The sequence below is a fragment of the Trichechus manatus genome, unplaced genomic scaffold, assembly GCF_000243295.1.
Source record: "Trichechus manatus latirostris isolate Lorelei unplaced genomic scaffold, TriManLat1.0 scaffold00026, whole genome shotgun sequence".
Classification (NCBI taxonomy): Eukaryota; Metazoa; Chordata; class Mammalia; order Sirenia; family Trichechidae; genus Trichechus; species Trichechus manatus.
In genome coordinates, this window is record NW_004443962.1 from 3,034,685 (window position 1) to 3,045,171 (window position 10,487).

The following is a 10,487-nucleotide window of genomic DNA, read 5'->3' on the forward strand; positions in this document are numbered from 1 at the left end:
AGGAGAGAGCATTCCCTGCCGGCCAAGCTTCTCAGACCCTGGGTGCATGTCCCAGCAGGCTTTGGCCTCCCCTGTTCCCCAGGACTTCTAGAAAATTCTTATCTGACTGGACTGGTGCAAGTGGGGCCTGGTCTGAACCCTCAGGACCTCTGAGGGTTCTGCAAAGCCCAGATCACACTAAGGTCCAACCTCAAAACACTCCATAGTTCAGGCCACGTAGCCCGGCTCCCGGAAGCCTGGCACAAAGCATCGCCACACTGTGTGGTCTTAATTCCCCCTTCTAATCCTCCGCCGTCCCGTTCCTGGAGCTGCTGTGTTGGGTGTTCTGCCACCAGTGGCCATGTGAGCAGCACTGGCCCCTTTCTTTTTTTTTTTAAATATAAATTTTAAAATGTGACTTTGAGATGAAAGCAAGAAAGTCAAAAGGAGCCCGATGCTTTCTTGTGTTCAGTTACAGCCCTGGGGATTACCCCAGACAAGGCACTGCTCCCAGCCCCAGCCAAGATGAAATCTGCTTTTCCAATAAGCACTTCAAACGGCGGAGGATGTTTTTGGCTGGATTCAGCCACTGGGAAGCCAACAGTTAATAGGGCCAGGCACCAAGGCAGGGCTCCCCGCCATCAGGGGAGATCTGAGGCTACCCTTTGCAGTGGTTTTCTCTGTGACTGAAGTTACGAGGCACTTGTCTGGGCCTTACAGCGGCACGAACCCCACCTTTGAGCCACATGGAACAAGCCCTCCAAGATTATAGATACCAATCTCTCAGTTAATTACTCTCCATATAGTTTTTCTTCATTATTTTTTCAGGCCAGATTCCTTTACAGTAAGTTCTAGGCATGTTCCACATTATGGTACTGAACTGGAATTTTGTTGATGTGAATGTAGGCCACATCAAGAATGTTGGTAATAATGAAATGCGACACTGGTGGTAGTGGTGATGATGGATGGATAGATCAGCGGATGGATGGTTACACGGACGCGTGGACGGATGGATGGATGCACCAACGGACGGACAGATGGATGTTCGGATGGATGGGTACATGGATGGATAGATGAATGGATACATGGAGCAACTGGTGGTAGAGGTGGTGATAGCATTGTGAGGTAAGCAAGAGAAGGTTTAGCAGCTCCATTTCGTAAACCTCGAAGCTAAGCTCCCCAAAGCAAATGACTTGACCAAGATCACCACGGGTGAGCCTGATACAGAGCCCAAGTCTTCTAAATCATGCTCTTCCCACACCCCCAGCCTGTTGCTCCAGCGACCTGGCTTTGCCCATCAAGTGGCGTCCTGCCCAACACTGACACGGAGCCTTCCGAACTCCGTCACGGTCTGTGCGTTTTGCCTGTTTTACTTATCAGCCAACTATCAAGTCATGAATCATCACCAGGACCCTCGACTTCCAGCTTCATTCTTGAATCCCTAAAGCCACACCTGGATTTGAGCATATATTTCCTGAACTGTTAGAGGAAAGAGTTTTGCATGGAGAAGAAGCACCAGGGTGTGGAGCAGGGATTTTCAACCTTTGGTGTGCATAAATGACTTGTGGGAAATACCTATCCACAGGCCCCACTCCCCCAGGTTCTGAATGAGCAAGTCTGAAGCGGGTTCAGGAAGCACATGTGCAATAGCAGGACACTTACCTCTTTAGAGTCTCCGTTCAAATGCCACCTGCTCAGTGAGGCCCATCCTGACCACTGTATTGAACATTACAGCCCACATACTACCCCTCACTCCCCACCCCCCTACCCAGCTCTCCTTTATCCACCGCACTTATCACCTTCCATTATACCATTAAAAAAGAAAACCAAACTGGTTGCCTTCAAGTTGATTTTGATTCATAGCGACCCTACAGGACAGAGTGGAACTGCCCCAGAAAGCTCCCAAGGAGCAGCTGATGGATTCAAACTGCTGACCTTTGGGTTAGCAGCCAAGCATTTTAACCACTATGCCACCAGGGCTCCCCATTATACCACAGAGCTTACTTATGTCTTACACTTATTGTTTGGTCTTCCCCAATAATGGAAGCTCCACAAGGGCCGGGTTTTGTTCACTGCTGAATCCCATGAGCCTGGAACAGTGCCTGGGTCAGCAGCTGTTTGTCTGAAAGGACCACCTGAATGAGGGAGTGAGCCTAATGCAGATGGCCGTGCTGCACACTTTGAGAAACCCTGGTGGAGGGCGAGCATGAGCTGTGGCCAGAGTTTGCACACCAGCTCTATCGCTTGCTGTGTGGCTTCACACCACGTGTTTAAGCTCACTGAGCATCTGTCCTCTCAACCGTGAAATGGATACGAGTCGATTCCAACTCAAAGCAACCCCATAGGATGGAGTAGAACTGCCCCCATAGGGTTTCCAAGGTGTGGCTGGGGGATTCGAACTGCCGACCTTTTTGTTAGCAGCCAAGCTCTTAACCACTGCGCCACCAGGGCTCCACCTACATCTTAGGGTTGAACAAAGATAGAGTGAGATAACTCGGCACAAGGCTGGACTCCACAAACATCTTTTCCCGGTCCTCATCTCCTGGGAGAAACTTTGCGTTCAATGGTCTCTGAGCAGAAAATGAATCTGCAACCTCCCAGGTGGGAGGGAAGCGCTCCCCCGTTTCTCATCAGGTGGAGAGAGGCAGGGAGAAGAGTTAATGGAGGTCACTGTCAGGGGAAGTGTGTAAGTCATCCTGCTGTTTCCCTGGGCTCCCTCTCCAGCTCAGGGGACACGCCTCCCCCTTCCTTCCATCCCTTCCCACCAGCAGAAACGAACAAGTAGTTTCTCTGAGTCAACAGACGATGAATCATGGCTGGAGCCAGCACCCGCAAAAGCAGCATCATTCAAGGTCTCAGGCACAGAGAGAGCGCGCACATGTGCTTGCAGAGTGCAACATGGATTCTGAGACTCCCTATCATTGGACGTGCACACCTGGGGCAAGAATTCCTCCCAAAACTCATCCCAGTCTGTTTCTGGGGGCTTTTGGAGTAAGTCCACAGACCCTGGCCAGCCCCACCTGGAGGGACCCCAGCCAGAGCATGGCGGGAGGGGACTTGGGGCAAGTGGGAACAACGATTTCCTGACGGTGGTCCTGGAATAAGCGACTGAGGTTATAGAGTCTTTTTCTCTTGGTTTTATGAAGTAGATACGATTGGAAGGAGAGAGACAGAAAACAGGAAATGTCTACACACACACAAAGACACAGAGACACACGTGCATAGTTGCCATTATTGACAGTTGCCTTCAGGCCAGCTCCGACTCATGGCAACCCCGTGTACAACAGAACCAACTGTTGCCCTGTCCTTCGCTATCTTCACTATCGTTGTTATGTTCAAGTCCATTGTTGTAGTCACTGTGTATTTTGAGTGCCTTCCAACCTATGTGGCTCATCTTCCAGCACTATATCAGACAATATTCTGTTGTTATACATAGGGTTCTCAATGGTTAATTTTTGGAAGTAGATTGCCAGGCCTTTCTGCCTAGTCTCTCTCAGTCTGGAAGCTCTGATGAAACCTGTCAACCACGGGTGACCCTGCTGGGATTTGAAATACCAGTGGCATAGCCTCCAGCATCACAGCCACATGCAAGCCACCACAATATGACAAACTGACAGACGCATAGTGAACGCACACGTGACACATCCCTCAAAGAGGAAGAGGAGGCAGCTCCTGCAAAGCAGGATCAGGGCATCCGTCCACACAGAAAGCAGGACGGTGGTGAGGACACACAACCCAGAGTCCAGAGCCTGTGTCCGCACTCCAGCCCTGCTGCTAATTGTCTGGGGCCCCTGGAGCAGTCCCTCCCTCTCCCTGGCCCCCAGATTTCTCACCCATAAAACATGAGCACAGATCTCTCCGGTCCCTCCCAAAGCTGCTGTTTCCAGCTGGGCTCCGGCCAGATGGAATTGCTGAGGCAGTAGGGAAGCTTGCCCAAACGTGTGGCCGCCTAAGCCTCCTTGGCCAGCCCCCAGCCCCATTTGAGATCTAATTCATGGCTCAGACCTGTACTGTTCAGGGCTTCGCCGGGAGAGGCAGGGTCTGTACTGACAGCTCACATTCTGCCCTGGCCGCTGGCCGCTGTTCACTGTGGGGGCCAGTGCCTGGCAGGCTAAATCCCCTCTGAGCCCTTGGGAGGTGTTTCCACCAGACCCCTGCTGGGGCTGCACCTGGCTGCTGCCCAGTCCATTCACCGGCCCTGCCTTCCCCCACCCCCACCCCCCCACCAATACACCTAGTAGGAGCATGGAGGGGCTTTGGCAGGGGCTTCTGAGGAATCAGCTGAAAAAGGGATCTATCTGCCAGGAGCCAGCTGTGTGATCCTGAGCAGGTCCTTCTCCCTCTCTGGGCCTCAGTCTCCCCACATGAGCTGGCCAAACTCTCTGCCGTTTGCTCAGTGGGGACAGCCTGGCTCTCTCTTCAACATCTGAGCTGTCTCTTACTCACCTAGGGCTGTAGGGGACACTCACCTCACTGGCTGGCCCTGGGGGCCAAACCCAAAAAACGTAACCCATTGCTATTGAGTAGATTCTGACATAGCGACCCTATAGGCCCTGGGGGCGGGGGTGCAAATGAGAGAAACAAGGACCAGGCACTTGAAGTCAGGGTTCCAACCAACCAAACAGTTGCCATCAGGTCATAGCGACCCTATAGGACAGAGTAGAACTACCCCATAGTTTCCAAGGAGAACCTGGTGGATTTGAACTGCTGACCTTCTGGTTAGCAGACATTGCTCTGAACCACTACACCACCAGGATTTCAGGCACCCAAACCTGGCATTGTTGTTGAGTGCTATCGAGTCAATTCTTACTCATAGTGACCCCACGTGACAGACTAGAACTGCCCCACAGGGTTTTCTCGGATGTAACCTTTATGGGAGTAGATCACCAGGTCTTTCTCCTGTAGAGAGACTGGGTGGGTTCGAACCACCAACCTTTCAGTTAGCAACTGAGCGCTTAAACGTTGCATCAACAGGGCTCCTTAAAACTCAGGGTAAGAGGTACCCAGACTCAGAGCTAGAGGCAGAAACCAAGCCCTTTTTCTGCTTCTCAGAATTACCTCATCTTCTTCTTAGAATTAAGAACTGTAAAAGCCAGAAGGGTCATCAGGCATCATCCAGACAGACCATCAGTGTTCAAACTTCTTTCAGCCTTTCTCCAAATGAAATCTCACACCAACGGAGCCTAGCATATCAATAGATGGGAGAGGAGGCCCGCAGCAGAGATGAAATGGAGCATTTATGATAAAGGCGACTCTGGTGTCCCGGCAGGGGAAAGCCCTCCAGGGGAGGGAAGGGTGCCTCAGACAGCCACGGAAGCTAGAAAAGAACATTGCTGTGCTTGACTGGGTTCTCCTCTCCAGAATAAACTCCCCGCCCCTACTTACAGGGAGTCATAGTATTTTAGGAAACTGAAGTTTCAGCGACTCCCAGAACCCCCCACCCTGACCCGCAGAGGCACACGATGTTCCTTACAAACTGGCACCGCTTTACTGTCCTGTCAGTCATATGGAAGCAATCCCTGGCCCCATCCGCTTCCACCCCGTGTATGAAAAGCTCGAAATATATCTGATCCACGCAGCTAAGAGAGAGCGAAGAAGCAGAGCAGGAGGGCCAGACAGACAGCAGGGGAATGCAGAAGAGAAGTACCAGTCTGCACCTGACCTGCGGAAGACCGAAACCTGAGGGGTTGCCGGGACCCTCAGGGTTCGGACAAGGCAGACTCCCGGGTCATAGGAACAGCGTGCCCAAAGGCTCGGTCCCAGGGCTGAGTCCGGCGGCCTGCCTGGAAGAGGGGGCAGTAAGGGCTGGCTAGGGTGGGGCAACCTGTGTTGAGCGTTTCCCCAGCACGGAGCACATCACTGACGTCAAGCACGGCTGGGCCGCGGCCAGCACTAAGTAGGTACAGATGCTCCGGGAAGAACAGGCCTTGGCCTGGAGCCGCTCCCGGAGGCGCCCGCCCTCGGCGCGGTGCGCCGGCTTCCCAGCCCGGGAGCTTCTCCTGCCGCGGGGCAGGGAGGAATCTGAACCGCCCGCCCGTTCACAAGCCTCCCAAGCGGCGCAACAGCGCGCCCTAGTGGCCATGGGCCGGAGAGCGCTTTCCTGGGAAATCGCCGGCTTGCGCTTAAGACATGACGTCTTTAGTACTTCAGGTTAGAATCCCCTGGGGAGTTTTTAAAAATCCCGATGCCCAGACAGAACTCCATCCCAATTAAGTTGCAGCCATTGGGGATGGGACTCAGGCGTTAGTATTTTAAATTCCCTAGGTACCGCCACTTCCCTAGGTAAATTCTCTTAAAGCAATGGTTCTCAAACCTGAGTGTGCATCAGGATCACCAGGAGGGCTTGTTGAAACCGGGAGAGCTGAGCCCACCCCAGAGTTTCTGATTCAACAGGTCTGTAGTGGGGCCTAACTGCCTCTAATAAGTTCCCAGGTGATGCTGGAGCTGCCCACCTGCCCCGGAACAACGCCTTGAGAACCACTGCTAAACTCTTGCTACTCCAGGTGCGGACCAAGGGCCCCAGCATCAGCGTCAGCTGGGAGCTGGTTAGAACTGCAGGCTGGGGCCCCATCTTGGGTCCCCTGAATCTGAAGCTGCATTTTAACAAGACGTAGGCAATCCATACGACATTTAAGCTTAGAGACGCTGCCGTCAGCACCATTTGATCAGCCTAAACACAACGAGGCTGTGATGGGTGCTGGCAAGACCTCTTTATATCTTCTCAAAAATCTCTGGGTCAGAGAGCTAGATGGAACATTCAAGATTAACCCCCTTGCATGACAGATGGGGGAAACTGAGGCTCGGAGAAGGGAGGGAACTTGCCCAGGGTCCCTGGGCTCTGGGTGACAACTGTCCTTGTTTGCCCTGAGCAGAAGGGCTTCCCAGGAAGAAGGACTTGGACTGGTAAACCCAGACAGCCACCTACCATTCCCAGGCACCTTAAATTTCAGATAGTCGTAAATGTCCCCTCCTTCTCCCCGCAAGGCAGCACTTGTGAGTTTTGATCTTCTTACCCACCAGTCAGGCAGCAAGCACTCCAGGGGGCCACGGAGGCCCAGGCTGCACCCTGGCTGCTTGGGAATGTGCTGGGGTAGTGAGTGTAGACACAGGAAAATAGCAACGAAGTACGCCGGGGGGTGGTCTGTGCACAGTGGCTCAAGGGGGCCAGGTTTGACAGCTGAGTGTCAGCCACTGCCTCCCAGTGTTTAGACTCGTGCCCATTTCTTGTTCATGATTATCCTTCTGCATTCTCAGGGAAAAGAGACAGGACAGAACCCTACATAGAGGCACCAGAAGTAAATCTGCACAAACTGAGCATCTTCTCCCAAAATCCCCAAAGCAGGGCTAGGTCTCCAGCTCTGAGCGCAGTTCATGGTGAGTCTCAGCTTGTCTTTGGCCAGTTGTTCGGGTGGTGTGGATGGCCAGTGAAGGTCCGCACGAGCGCTTGGCCTTGACTAGGCTCCTTCGTGTGCAAGTCCAGTGAGCAGAAGGTAAAGGCTTTCCACGGCCTTTGTTCTTGCAGTCGGCCTGAGAGGGCACACGGAGAACCAGACACACCCTTTACTGATTTTGCCACAGAGTCCGGTGGGAGAGAGTAGACAAACACATGGATAAATGACATGAAAGATGTAGTACAAGACAGCGGAGGTTTCGGTCTCCACAGAGGTCAGATAGGAGGGTGGTGTCTGGAGTGGGCAGACACTGGGAAAATATATGGCCGGGGGTCAGGGAAATCAGAGCGGGCTTCATGGAGGCCGTGTGCACCTGGTACAGCTTGGTGACCCCCAGCCTGTCAAAATTCGGACCTCACACTCCCAGCCACTCCTCCTCTCCGTACTTGGGGCCCGTCTGGGATCTCTAACAGTAAGGTCTAGCTGGAGAAAAGGCTTCCTCTGCAGACCGCCAGGGCTGAACAGGGAGGGAGGAGCCGGGGTGAGGGCCTTGAGTTCAAAGCTGATAAGTTCCAGCTTTACCCCAGATCCCCTGGGAAGCCGTCTGAGTTACGTCTCAGGGAGGTAACGCTGAGGAAGGTTTCCAGGAGACTGGATCTTTCTAGAACCCAGCACAGTACTGATGTACAAGCCTCCAGTTTTCGGGAACTGAGAGAAAACGATCATTAATGAACTTTATATGGCTGTGTCATCTTGGAGGACACTGTTGTGTTCCGCATTCATTCCCGAAGAGCTCTGGAAAAATGACTAATGTTTAATTGTGAAGTAAAACCGGGGTGGGTGTTTGTTTCCCCCCAGTGGGTCTTGTTTTTTTGGCATTCCTAACTACGCTGCTGTTATCAGCTTTGCTGAAAACAAAGAAACTGAAATTAAACATTAACCATGATTGTTTAGAACGGCGCTGAAATGGACAGGCCCGGTGTCAGGAGAGGAGAGGCCCCCAACTCTCTGGTTTGTTGTTCAAACAGGAAGGGGGCCTGGGGGCAGGACCTGTCTCAGGGGATTGAGGATCTCGCTGATCTGAACTAGCACTTCCCATTCAAGCCAACAAACATTTGCTGAATTCCTGTGTAAGGCTAGGCACTCGCTACCTGGGGTGCAAGGAGGGTTCAGACAGGGCTCCAGCCCTTGAACTCACATCACATGCGAAAGGGGCTCTGAAAAAGGCAGATGTGAGGGGGGAGGAAGGCGGGGCGGGGAGGGAGTTTGCCCCAGAGCAGCATTTGCTGTAGGTCTTCAAGGACAGACACAGTTGTCGCTAGTTGCCTCGGGTTGATTCCGACTCGTGGCGACCCCATGTGTGCAGGGTAGAACTGCTGCATAGGGTTTTCAAGGCTGTGACCTTTTGCAAGCAGATCACCAGGCCTTTCTTCCAAGGCGCCTCTGAGTGGGTTCAAACCATCAACTTTTCGGCTAGTAAGTAATCAAGCGCTTAACCATTTGTGGCACCCAGGAGCAAACTAGTAAAGAAGGAAAGGCAGTGCAGGCAGAGGGAACAGCATGGACACGGGAGGAGGAGAGTGCCTGGTGTAGCCTGGTGACTAGTAGTCTCCAGTAGTCGGTGTTGCTGGGGTGCGGGGTGCAGGCTGGGAGGAGGAAGGTGTGGAGGATGGTGCAGGGTGGGAAGGCAGCTTGGGACCAGGTGGGAAAGGCTTCCCCTAAGGCATGGAAGCCTGCTTTGAAGCATGACATGATTGCATTAACATGTTAGAACAACCTGCAGGCTGCTGGGTGGAGGGTGGGCGGCTGGCAGAGAGCCCCCGTGGGAGGCTGTCGGGGTCATCCAGGCCGGAGATGGTGAAGACTCACCCAGGGCTGCGGCAGTGGAGAGAGAGGGCGAGGGTGGGCTCAAGAGATGTTCGGGAGGCACAGTCTTCCGATTTGGTGGCTATTTGGGTGGGAGGAGGGGACATCAACAGTGGCTATGAACACCTAGCAGGAGGGACTGGGTGGGTGGTGGTGCCATCCCCCCAGAAAGGATTTGCGTTGGTCAGGGGCCAGCCAGGCAGCAGGAACCCCACTAGTATTTCAAACTGAGAGAATTTAATACGCAGAATTGGTTGCATCCAAAAAAAAAAAAAAAAAAACCAAACCCGTTCCCATCGAGTCGATTCTGACTCATAGCGACACTGTACAACAGAGTAGAACTGCCCCCCTAGGGCTTCCAAGAGCTGCTGGTGGATTTGAACTGCCGACTTTTGGTTAGCCGCCAAGCCCTTTAACCACTGCACCACCAGGCCTCCAGTTTGTTGTATATTTAAAAAAAAACCTGTTGCCGTCAAGTCGATTCTGACTCATAGTGACCCTATAGGACAGAGTAGAACTGCCCCTTAGGGCTTCCGAGGAGCAGTTGGTGGATTCCAGCTGCAGACCTTTATGGTTAGCAGCCGAGCTCTTAAGCACTGCACCACCAGGGCTCCAGTGGTTCTATGGGTGACTTGAAAACAGAAGCCAAATGAGACGTTGAGGCACCCCAGAGATTAGCAACAGGAGGAAGCCACTGCCACCATGTAGGGCAGGGCGACCAAAAAGGGAGCCGGGAGCTACCTGTCCAAGCAGAAACCAGAGCAGGTCTGTCCAGTGGGAACAGAAGCCTGGGAGAAGACCAAGCTCCTGCTAGAGACGCTGCCCAGGAGGGCAGAGAGCAAGGGAAGAAATACCCCGGCCTCTCCTCTCACCCTCTAGACTTCCACCTTCTATTGGCCAAACCTACTTGGAAGCCCAGAAAGCAAAGGGCCTGGGAAATGTATTTCTGGAGACACAAAGCAGGGCCTAGAAGGACGGGGAATAGAGAGAGGGAACAGGCAATGCCAAGCATGGAGCACCAGAGGAAGCCGCTGAGGAGAGAAGGGGTGAATTCAGACTTGAACATGGAAAGTGTGAGGTTCCTCCCAAGAAGGAACAGCAAGAATGCAGCTGGAAACTCAGACACGGAGGGCAGGACAGGTAGACGTACATGGTATCAGAGTGGCTCTCAGTTTCAGGCTTTCCCAGCCAGGGCAAAAGCTGACTCATGCCTGAGTGACACTCTCAGCTCTGAGCCTCATGATGGAGAGG